Source organism: Neoarius graeffei, chromosome 6 (assembly GCF_027579695.1).
Source record: "Neoarius graeffei isolate fNeoGra1 chromosome 6, fNeoGra1.pri, whole genome shotgun sequence".
Lineage (NCBI taxonomy): Eukaryota > Metazoa > Chordata > Actinopteri > Siluriformes > Ariidae > Neoarius > Neoarius graeffei.
The window spans coordinates 80,858,739-80,870,536 of NC_083574.1; positions in this window are offsets into that span (position 1 = coordinate 80,858,739).

The window sequence follows — 11,798 nt, forward strand, 5'->3', positions numbered from 1 at the left end:
ATTGTTTATTTAAACAACTTACCACTTATAAAATGATCGGAGCAGACTTTGCTGTGTTTGGAAGGCTGATAATCCTTGCGGTTGATTCTCGCAAGCCATAGATTTCTCCTTTGTATGCTGAGTTTGTTTGCTCGCCTTCGTGCTCCCGTACAGTGGGAATTCCATAAAAGCTCCGCTTGACTTCATCATTTGACCTATTACGACAGCCGTGAATACAACAAGTTTGCACCATTGCTAGCTTTAAATAGTAGTAATGTAACTATAAATGTAAATAATATATAAATGAATGTAACTCGCGCGCTACAATGTGTGCTCAGTGACCCGTACGGTAAGCTAGCCCTCCAAGATGGCCGCCACCAGGGAATCCCCGACTCTGTGACGTCATGTGAAAACTATCTATAACTGTCCTACTTATTGCTCATTTCATAGGGGGACGGAAGGGAATTGCTGGCATGTGCCGCGCGGGAGCGTCTGCCCAAATTTTTTAGGCCGAGATGAACTTATAGTTTTTGATTTAAAAAAAAAATTTCCAATATGTAATGCCCATTGTACATGCCTGTTCTTTAATTCAAAATCACCATCTCGATCTTCAGATTAGCCGTATGGTATCTGTATTACATTACACAACATCCTGTCCAGATAAAACCTAGTTAGTACACACAACAGTTGAAAGGGAAGTGATAAGTGATGTTGAATGTTGCCTGCTTAATATGCAAGACCTCCTGCTACCATGATGATATCAGAAGAAAGCTTAAGAGAATTATATGATAGAACTTTTTTTCTGGTTGGCACTTCATTTTAAAGGATTAGAGTATTCAAAGACATGAATAGCTAAAATGCAGAAATATAATACTGTAGAGCTCGTTTATATTAAAAGGTGCATTGATTTTTTGAAATCATCAAATGTGAATTGATTAAAAACAAGTTTCTTGTACCATATTAATCATTTTCACCTGGGAGTCCACCAAGAAGGGGAATTTATTTCCAAATAAATTGCAAATTTTTGCTGATAAAATTAATGGTTTTGGGGTAAAAAAAAAAAATAGCCAAAAATCATTAGCCCCATGGGCCCCCGGGCCCCGCTCCCGGGCCCCGCCCCTCCGGGCCCCGCCCTGGTTTTTTCAGACTTTTAAAATATTTTTCATTCTCATCCCTGATTTTTCTTTATTGCATTGCCTGTTTGCACTGTGGGTCAGAGAGGACTGTAATTTTATCTGTGCTGTATGTTGAGCATGTATAGCATATTTGACAATAAAGCTGACTTGACTTGACTATTCCCAATATTTTTAAACTGCAGCCAGATGCTGCTTCGTTTATGGGTGTTGGTCATATTTATGTATTTTTGCGACGTACTCGCACTCTCCTCCTCACCACTGTCTACTGTCTCATTCACTGACGGGGACGGACAGACGCTCCACCTGACTTTCGCATCTGTCCCCCTCTCTGTTTTCACATAATGGTATGATCCTATATCCTCACATGTGATTGGCCACAAGGCTGCCATGCTGCCAATCAAAACAAAGTTCTGCCGTGAGCAGAGCTGAGGAAATAGGGAGGTGGGCAAAGAGTGGGCTTCCGCAGAGAGCGACGGCAGATTGTTGGCATAAACCAATTTGTGACTGGGTCTGGATTAGCCTTAGATCATGGGTGATGAGGATATGGAAGAGGATATTGGTGGGGGGAGAGGAAGAGGGAGCGGAGTTAGTACTCCGTGGTTAGATAGTTCTAAAGAGGAAAACAAGAGGAAAGAATGTGAAAATGAACTGGGAGAGAGGAGTAGAGATGTGAGAAGGAGAGTTGTTCACGATCCTGACTCTGACTTGAAGGTGATCATTAAGTTTAAGGAAGGTAATGATGTTGGAGATATTAGTTTAGTTGCTTTAACTACAGGGTTGAAGAAGGCTTGTGGAGAGATTGAAATGGCGAAGGTGTTGAGGGATGGAAGCCTACTGGTTAAATGTAAGGACGGTGGACAAAGGGAAAAAGAGATTCAAGATTCAAGATGTTTATTTGTCATATACACAATAACAGACACAGCGGTTTATTATTGGGTAATGAAATTCTTATTTTGCAACTGCCTGACCAAACTATGCTTACTAATATAAAAAGAAATATATATAAAATACAAAATATAAAAGTGCATATGGAATGCAAAATATAAAAGTAGAATGAAAATAAACGAAGATAACATAAAAAAGGCAATCAAACAATATGCAAAGATAGAGGTAGATATACTGTGCAATGTGCAATGTCTTGTGCAAAATTGCAAATATAGAGGTAGATGGTGATTATAATCTGTGGTTCAAAAGCCTGATGGAAATATAGAGGTAGATGGTGATTATAATCCGTGGTTCAAAAGCCTGATGGAAATATAGAGGTAGATGGTGATTATAATCCGTGGTTCAAAAGCCTGATGGCCTGGGGGTAAAAACTGTTTGTCAGTCTAGTAGTCCTTGCTTTCACACTCCTGTAGCATCTGCCAGATGGTAGGAGTGTGAATAGTCTGTGTTGTGGGTGTGTTTGGTCCCTGATGATGCTCTGTGCCCTTTTTGTGACCCGGGTGTTGTAAATGTCCTGTAGTGGGGGGAGGACAGCTCCACAGATGAACTGTGCCATTTTAATGACATGCTGGAGAGCCTTTCTGTCCTGAGTTGTGCAGTTCCCATACAACACAGTGATGGAATTTGTCAGGACACTCTCCACTGTACACCTGTAGAAGTTGCTGAGGAGTTTGGTGGACAGTCCAAATTTCCTCAGCTTCCTCAGGAAGAAAAGTCTCTGTTGAGCCTTCTTGATCGTCTGCTGTGTGTTGTGTGTCCAGGTGAGAGCCTCACTGATGTGAGTTCCAAAGAATTTAAATGTTTTCACCCTCTCCACCTGTATCCCGTCGATGTGCAGTGAGGCGTGCTGGTCTCTCCTCCTCTTCCTCAGGTCAATAATCATCTCCTTGGTCTTCTCAGCATTCAAGGAGAGGTTATTTTCCGGCACCAGGAGACCAGCCGAGCCACCTCTCTCATCTCCGCCGGTGATCAGCCCAATGACAGTGGTGTCATCAGCGAACTTGATGATGGAAGTGTTACTCTGGGAGGGGGTGCAGTCGTAGGTGAAGAGGGTTTACAGGAGTGGACTGAGCACACAGCCTTGAGGGGTCCCTGTGCTCACTGTCTTGGTGCTGGATGTTCTGGTACCGACTCTGACAGCCTGGGGTCTGTTTGTGAGAAAGTCCAGGACCCAGCAGCAGAGGGAGAATGTCAGTCCAAGGGTGGAGAGCTTTTCAGTCAGTCTGCTGGGGATGACAGTCAGTACGTTTACATGCGCATCCAAATTGAGCTGCTGTCGGTAATCGAGCAAAGGGTCCCAGCAGGGGTGCCAGAGAAATCCAATCCTACATGCATACTGTGAAATCGAGCTATTGTGTGAGGTGCATTGTGCACCCGAGCCACAGGTGGCGCTACACGCCCCATCGTGTTGGTACACTTCCAGTTGTCGTCATGAAGAAGAGCTATTCAAGAGTATAAACAAAGGGACTACAGGCGGAAATTAGCATGTACTGCTATAACATGGTACAGACATCTGTCCTTACCACAAGGATAATGTTTAATTTGTACACTGTCCCTTTTAAAAATAAAATAAACTCTAAACTCTAAGAAGAGTGTTTGTAGTTTGTATGTACGAACAGAAGTGTTCCTAATAAAGTGGGTGGCTAAGGTGAAGTGTCATGCCAACCGAGGCTGTTTATTTTTTTTCCGACCGAGGCTGTTGTGTTTCCCACTTGTGGTCTCATCACTCGTCACTTCCGGAAGGGGCAGTGCTGAAGAAAGTAGCTGGACTACGTAGCTCGATAGGGTTTACATGCACTAAGTAGCTCGGCAGAAATTGCATAATCTAGGTCGTGTAGCTCGATTCTGAGAAATCAAGTTCGGTTCAATTTCAGCCTAGCTAAGGTGTTTACATGCCATTTAGAACTTTGATTTCAGATGAGCAACGGCAGAAATTCGATTTTCTCTATGTGCATGTAAACGCACTCAGTGTTGAAGGCTGAACTGTAGTCCACAAACAGCATTCGAACATAGGTGTCCCTGTGTTTCAGGTGTGACAAGGCTGTGTGGATGGCTGCATTGACGGCATCGTCAGTTGAACGGTTCTGACGATATGCAAATTGAAGGGGGTCTATTGTGTCTGGGATGTCCTTTTTGATGTGTGACATGACTATCCTCTCAAAACACTTCATTACAACTGAAGTGAGTGCAATTGGGCGATAGTCATTCAGGCATGTTATATTGTTTTTCTTTGGGAGGGGCACTATGGTGGTGGTCTTGAAGCATGTGGGCACAGATGACATGGAGAGGGACAGGTTGAAAATGTCTGTGAAGACCTCTGCTAACTGTGTGGGGCAGGCCCTCAAAGCACGGCCGGGGATGTTGTCAGGGCTGGCTGCCTTTCGGGGGTTAGTCCTCCTGAAGACCTTGCTCACCTCGGTTATGGTCAAGGTGAAGAGCTCTGTGCTGCCTCTGCTGGTAGAATCCCTCTGCGTTGGTTGGCATTGAGGGTGTCGAAGCGAGCATAGAACTCGTTCAGCTCATCTGGTGATGTGTTGTGGTTGGCTGTGACCCTGCTGTTCTTCTGCTAGAAATTGGTGATGTGTTGCAGGCCCTGCCACAAGCATCTGGAGTCTGTTGTTGTAATATCCTTCCAGCTTCAGTCTATACTGCCTCTTGGCTTCCCTGATGGATCTGCGTAGGTCATATCTGGCCTTTTTATATCCATCTGTGTCACCAGAGGCAAAAGCGGTGGAGCGTGCATGTAGCATGGAGTGTACTTCACTGTTAATCCAAGGTTTTTGGTTTGGATATATTTTGCAGCGCTTGGTGGGGACAATGTCATTAATGCACGTGCTGATGTAGCTGGTGACCACAGATGCATATTCCTCTAAATCCACCAAACAGTCTTCTCTCAAAGCAGCAGTCTTAAACACATCCCAGTTTGTAGAACTGAAGCAGTCCTGGAGCATCAGATCAGTCCCTTCATTCCAAACTTTAACAGTTTTACTCACTGGGGGGGGCTTGTTTGAGAAGGGCCTTGTAGGCTGGGTAGAGGAACACAGAGATGTGGTCAGACTGTCCAAAGTGGGGGCGGGGCATAGCCTTGTAGCCATTTCTCACGTTGCTGTAGACATGGTCCAGGATGTTGTTGTCTCTTGTTGGAAAGCTCATGTGTTGATGGTACTTCGGTAGCACAGCCCTGAGGGTGCAATGATTAAAATCCCCGGCCACGACGAACACGGCATCTGGGTGTGTGGTCTCGTGTTTGCCGATGATGTCATGTAGTAGTCCTAGCGCTGTAGTCCGGTCGGCCCGTGGCGGGATGTAAACACCCAGCATAAACACAGCACTGAACTCCCTCGGTAGATAAAAGGGTCTGCACTTCACCATCAGCACTTCAATGTCCGCACAACAGTGTTTTTCAACCACCTGTACGTCCGTACACCATCTGTTGTTAACATAAACACACACACTGCCACCTTTGTTTTTACCGGAAGCAGATGTGCGGTCTCCGCAGTGCATGGAGTGGGTCTGTAGTTCAATGGCCGGGTCTGGCAGGCTTGCAGTAGTCCAGGTTTCTGTAAAAAATCAGGGCACAACACTCTCTGATCTCACGTTGAGATGTTATCCTGGTTCTCAGCTCATCCATCTTATTCTCGAGCGAGTGAACGTTAGCTAGCAGAAGGCTAGGTAGCGGTGGTCTTGTAGCTCTAGCCTTTAGCCTAGCATGTAGCCCGCCTCTCTTACCGAGCCTCCGTTTTGGGTGTGTGGATTGTCGGCCGTTTCCCCTACTTGAGTCTGGTGATGATGCGGCCTGCCGGATGGTGTCGGTGTGGCTCCGGTTGGTGTCAGCGAGGAGAAGAAAGCTACAGTCCAGAAGGACTGGACTGGGCCCGTGGTGAATTTTGCCAATGTCCAGAAGTGTGTCTTTGCTGTAGGTGATCCTAGTGTACAAGCACTGAGCATTTGTCACAATCAAAAGTACTAAAATAAACAATAAAGATAATCGGTGTCAGGAGCGCGTCGCAAAGCTCAGTCAGTCTGTAAGCAAGAAATAGCGGAGGTAAGAAAGTTTGGTGAGTGTGGAGCAAGAGGAGTAATTTCAGGAATGGCGCTTGGTGAAAACTTGGAGGAAATAAAAAAAACATTAAAGGAGGGTCGGTTTTGGGAATTAAAAGATTGATGGCAAAGAGAGATGGAGCTAAGGTTGAGAGTACATCACTGCTCTTGGAGTTTAAAGAACATCATCTGCCTGAAAGGGTGATGATAGGCTTTATGAGTTTTAATGTGCGGGAGTATGTACCCCCTCCAATTAGGTGCTTTAAGTGCCAGCGGTATGGTCATGTAGCTGCAATTTGTAAAGGTAGTCAGAGATGTAGTAAGTGTGGAGGTAACCATGAGTATGGCCAGTGCGGGGAGGGAGTGGTAAGGAAGTGTTGTAATTGCGGCGGGGATCATACAGTCGCTTATGGCGGTTGTCCAGCGAGGAAAAAGGCTGTTGTTGTGCAGCAGGTTAGAGCAACTAAAAACCTCTCTTATGCTGAAACAGTGAAAGAAGTTGACAAGGAAAAAAGGCTAAATGAAACCATGATCATTTCAGAACGTTTAGTGTTATTTATAGCACATGTAATAAATTGCACTGAACAGGCTAAAAACAGGACAGAGAAAATCAGAATTATAGTGAAAGCTGCAGCAAAATTCTTAAATCTCACTAATTTATCTTGGGAAAAGATATATGCAGATCTGAATAGGTTGGGTGAACCCCCAGAGATATCATCTGCACCACCATTGATAAGTCAACCTTAGTGATCTTACAATGGAATGCTAGAAGTCTTCTAGCTAATGGTCAGGAATTTAAAGGTTTCATTCAAGATTTAAATGAAAAACCGGATGTCATCTGTGTTCAGGAATCCTGGCTAAAGAGTTCATTGGACTTTGTAATTAAGGGTTACTCTAGTATCAGGAGAGACAGGGTGGGGGGTAATGGTGGAGGGTGTGTTACTTTTGTCAAGAGGAGACTACAATATAGAGAGCTAAAGAAAGGAGATGATCTGGAATATATAGGTGTTGAGGTATGGACTAAAGAAGGGAGTGTGAGGGTGATAAATTTTTATAATCCATGTAACCAGATTGAGTTAGAGCATTTAGAAGAAATTTGGAGGGGTTTGGGTGAAAAGGTCATTTGGTGTGGGGATTTTAATGCTCACAGTTCACTCTGGGGAGATAAAAATGATATAAATGGTAATATAATTGAAGAGTTTTTAGATGAGAAAGAGCTTGTATGTTTGAATGATGGGTCATATACAAGAATAGATGTAGCAAGAGGTAATGAGTCAGCTATAGACCCTTTTCAGTGACGTGACTTTCGTAAATGCGACCACCATTTTGGACATGTAGCGGACTTCGTCTCGAATTGGTTTGAATCTGAGGAAGGCGACAAACGGAGAACATACAAGAAAAAGGAGCGAGATGCAGAAAACACCTTCGCTATCCAGCGACGTAGGGCATTTACAGGGCGAGCAGAGGGAGAAATAACAACAGTAACGACACATTAGCAACGCCGTACAGAAATAATGGTTTATGGCACAGACCCTTTCGGTTCTTGCTCATCTAGCTGCTACAATGACTGCTTAGACTGCAACAATAATACCTAACACACATTTAAGTATCCGTCGTAAAGACGTGAAACTCGTCGAGTGACGAGTGTGTTCATTGATAAGCTAACACAATCTAAAAGTAGACATACCATCACACTGCCCTGGCGCTGTGTACAGTTTACCTTCTATGGTTTGTGCACTCACTATTTGCCATTACTTTCTCCAACCGTTGTTACAGATTACAGGGAACAGCCTGGATTTAAGAGACAAATACATGTTCCTCTTGTTTTGAACACTTATTTGTAGGCAGTGCTTAATTTGTAAAGTGGGAGGTCCCGGAGCGCAGAGGATGAGCGGCTCCGGTGCGGAAAAAAAGAGGGGGGAGGGGGGCGCGGTGCTGCGCTTCTGGGCATGTTTTGTAATAACACTGCAAATTAAGTTCATCTGCAGATATTTTGTGGATGTCGTTTCATGAGAGAAATCACCAACAAGACAGATATCAAAATCATACATTAACACTAAATAAACTTGCATTTTTTAATTTAATTATTTGTTTTTGTTTTTTTTGTTGTTACATAGTCAAAAGAGGTGTCGGATCACCGGATCCAGTGTAAATAGCTGCCGGAGCTAACGCCCGAGGTTCCGGAGCGCGCTCCGGCTTGCTCTCCCTCAAATTAAGTGCTGTTTGTAGGACACTGCCTCTGATCTGTCCTACAGTCTATCAACAGCAAAGGAACACAATGCTAGCTAATGTCGTTAGCTAATAGCTACTACAGAAGAACAAAGAGGTTACAATGGGTTATTTTAGCCTATTTGGTTACACACTCGCCGCCACAGAATGTTAACAGCAATGTAATGCCTTTTCTGGCTAATTTTATTCGTCTTACCTCCAACAAAGTGGTCACTACACAAGCGTTGGTATGCCGCTATCCATCTTCTCCGTCGGTCAGCATCTACCGGGATCCGATAAAATGATAACCCTTGCCTTGTTTGTTGATGGTTACTACATCCAGGTGCACAACAATATAGTGGCACGATGGAAGTCTTGCTGAAAATAAACACTTTCTTTGCTGCCGTTCCTCAATGCTGGCTGTGGTAAACTACTGGTAGTACATGTCCAAAATGGCGGCCGCGTTTGTCGTGACGTCATGTGAAAAGGGTCTATAGACCTCACAATAGTTTCTCAAACTTTAGCTGGCAGATGTAGTTGGGAGGTATTAAGTTACAGTACACTGGGTAGTGATCACTATCCTGTTGTGGTTCAGTTTAAGCTAGAACTAATAAGAGATCAGGTGGTAAGAAATGGGAGATGGATTTTAAGGGAAGCAGATTGGGAAACCTTTTCAGTCATCAGTGAGAGCAGTCTAATGGGTACTGAAGCTAATGCCAGTGTTGACTACATGTGCTATTCTGTTACAAACAACATAATTAGAGCTGCTGAACTAACCATTCCCAAGTCAAAGTCAGGTAGTAAGGGAAGGATTGTTCCTTGGTGGTTTGAGGAATGTAGTAGGGCATTCAGGGACCGTAATAAAGATTTTAGAACTTTAAAACAAACTCTAAATTTTGGAAACTTGATTAAATACAAACAGTGTCAAGCTGTGGTGAGGAAAACAGTCAAGAATACAAAAAGGGAGTATTGGAAAAAGTTTTGTGATTCAATAGAAAGACAGAGGCTTCAAAGTTTGGGAGAATAGCAGGGTACAAATAATTTACAGCAGGGTGCAAAATGGTAAAATGTCTGCCAGCGGCAGACATAATGCACGCAAAGCGTGCAGGGATATAGATAGATAGATAGATAGATAGATAGATAGATAGATAGATAGATAGATAGATAGATAGATATGCAAGTACGAATTTTTCATGGGGCGGGATGGTTTGGAACAGGTCGTCTAAAATTGGGATAACATTTACCCGGGACGGGTATTTGAGGCGGGTCGTCTAGCTTAAGCTTGATTAGCGTTGTTACGCACGCCAGTGTTTCCCACAGAAATTTTGGAGACTATGGGGGCGGTGCAGGGGTTGTTTAAAATTGAGTGATATGTTAAATATTAAGTTATTACTGAAAAACTATTGATTAAAAAAACAGACACTGAGAAATGGTCCTATAAACAACTTTACCAATATAAAAGATTACCAGGACTACAATAATGCAGAAAAATAGGCTTTACTTATCCAAATGCACCTGTTGGTTCAAAAGTTAAAGTGCAGAGAACCTCACAGCACAACATAAAGTTACCTTAAAATATAATATAAATGCCTCAGCTTTCATGTAAGAAAAAAAAAGTAATACTAGTGCTGTGTGCAGGCAGTCTCTCCTGAAGACTAAATTAAACAATAATTATAAACTAATAAAATAAATGGCTCAGGCTTCATAGAAGAAAAAAAACAATTTGAACAGAATCTCACAGTATGATGCTGAAGCTGCCTAAACAATGGAAAATAAAATACCATTTTGGCAAAAACGTTGGCATCCATTAATTTCTTGTATTAAGTAAAAAAATATATATATGTTGCCAGATACTGCTGACGTTTTCCAGTCCAAAATATGTTCAAAACCCGCCAAAATGCACTTAAAACCGCCCAAATTCGGTGGGAAAACGCGCAATCTGGCAACACAGGCGGAAGTAATGGCTGCACTCATGTCGAGGATGATAACAAAATCTGGCAACACAGGCAGGAACGGCTGCACTCGTGTCGAGGATGTTAACACAATCTGGCAACACAGGGCAGTAATGGCTGCACTCGTGTCGAGGATGTAAACACAGTTGACGCGGCAACGGACATACATGACATGGTGGATGTAATTTATGTTCACAACTTTTTTTGCTGTCAGAAATATTTAATATTAAATTGTGTGACTCGACTGACAATAGCCGGCGGCATAACAAGCCATAGCCGGCGATTTGCCGCCGGTGACCGGCTACTTTTGAGACCGCTGGAAAGAACAACTCCAATTCAAAGTGTATGGAACATGATTAAGAAAATGAGAGGCAATGGGAGGGATTTTGAGTATCCAGTAATGATTGATGATCAAAGAGTTATTACAAATAGTAAAGATAAAGCTGGGGCCATAGCGAAGGCATTGGTAAAGGTGCATAGCTCAGAGAACCTCACTCATGAGGAGAAAAGAGAAATGACAATAGGAAAGTACAGGGATGTTTTATTTGAAGAGACAGGAGATGGGGAAATTTTAAATACACCTTTCAACTTACGAGAACTTAATAGTGTATTAAAGAAAGTTGGAAAGTCTACCCCAGGGATGGATATGATCTGTTACCCAATGTTGGAGAATTTGACTGATAAAGGGAAGGAGGTGGTGTTGACCTTATTCAATATTGCTGCTTTTCCACTACCAACGCGGCTGAGTTGGGCTGAGCCGTGCGGTGCTGAGTTGGGCTGAGTCAAGCTGAGTGGGGCTGTTGGAGTTGCATTTCGACTACAACCGCGCTGAACCGTGCTGGCTGGAAGTGGGTGGACACATTGGGTGGAGTTAGCGAAAGTGGGTGGACGTCACGTTATGTCTTTAGGCGGCGCAAACCACATCAGTGACCTTTTAAGCGGTAGTCTCACGACCCGGCTAGTAAACAATAAACATGGAGGACATGGAGTCGTTAGTGTTGCTGGTCTTGGTGCTGTGGCTTGTTGTCACCGACAACGCCAACAGATACTGGCAAGAGCGTATAGATGAGGCGAGGCGCATAAGGCTTCAGAAATTCTTGTAATTCGTAATTCTTCTTCTTCCAGGTTTACGGTGTTTACAGATCCCAGCGTGCTCGCGGGGCATGTGTGGGCATGTGAGGACACTCCTCCTCACCAATCAGTGCACAGGGGAGTGTCTCCTCACGCCCCTAGCCCCACTCGGTTCGGTTTGGCTCGCTTCAGCCCTACTCCAAAACCGTGCGAGTTTTGAGTGCTGAGTAGGGCTGAAGCGAGCTGAGTCGTGCTGCTCTGAGGTAGTCGAAACGCGAGCCGTGTCGGGCTGAAGTGAGCTGAAAAAGGGTAGTGGAAAAGGGCCATAAGTTGTGGACAGAAGGAGTAATCCCAGCAGAATGGAAGCAGCCTGTTATCATCCCTATTAGGAAACCTGGGAAAGATGCAAAGAGTACCCAAGTAACTACAGACCTATAGCATTAACTTCTCAAATGGGTAAAGTAAT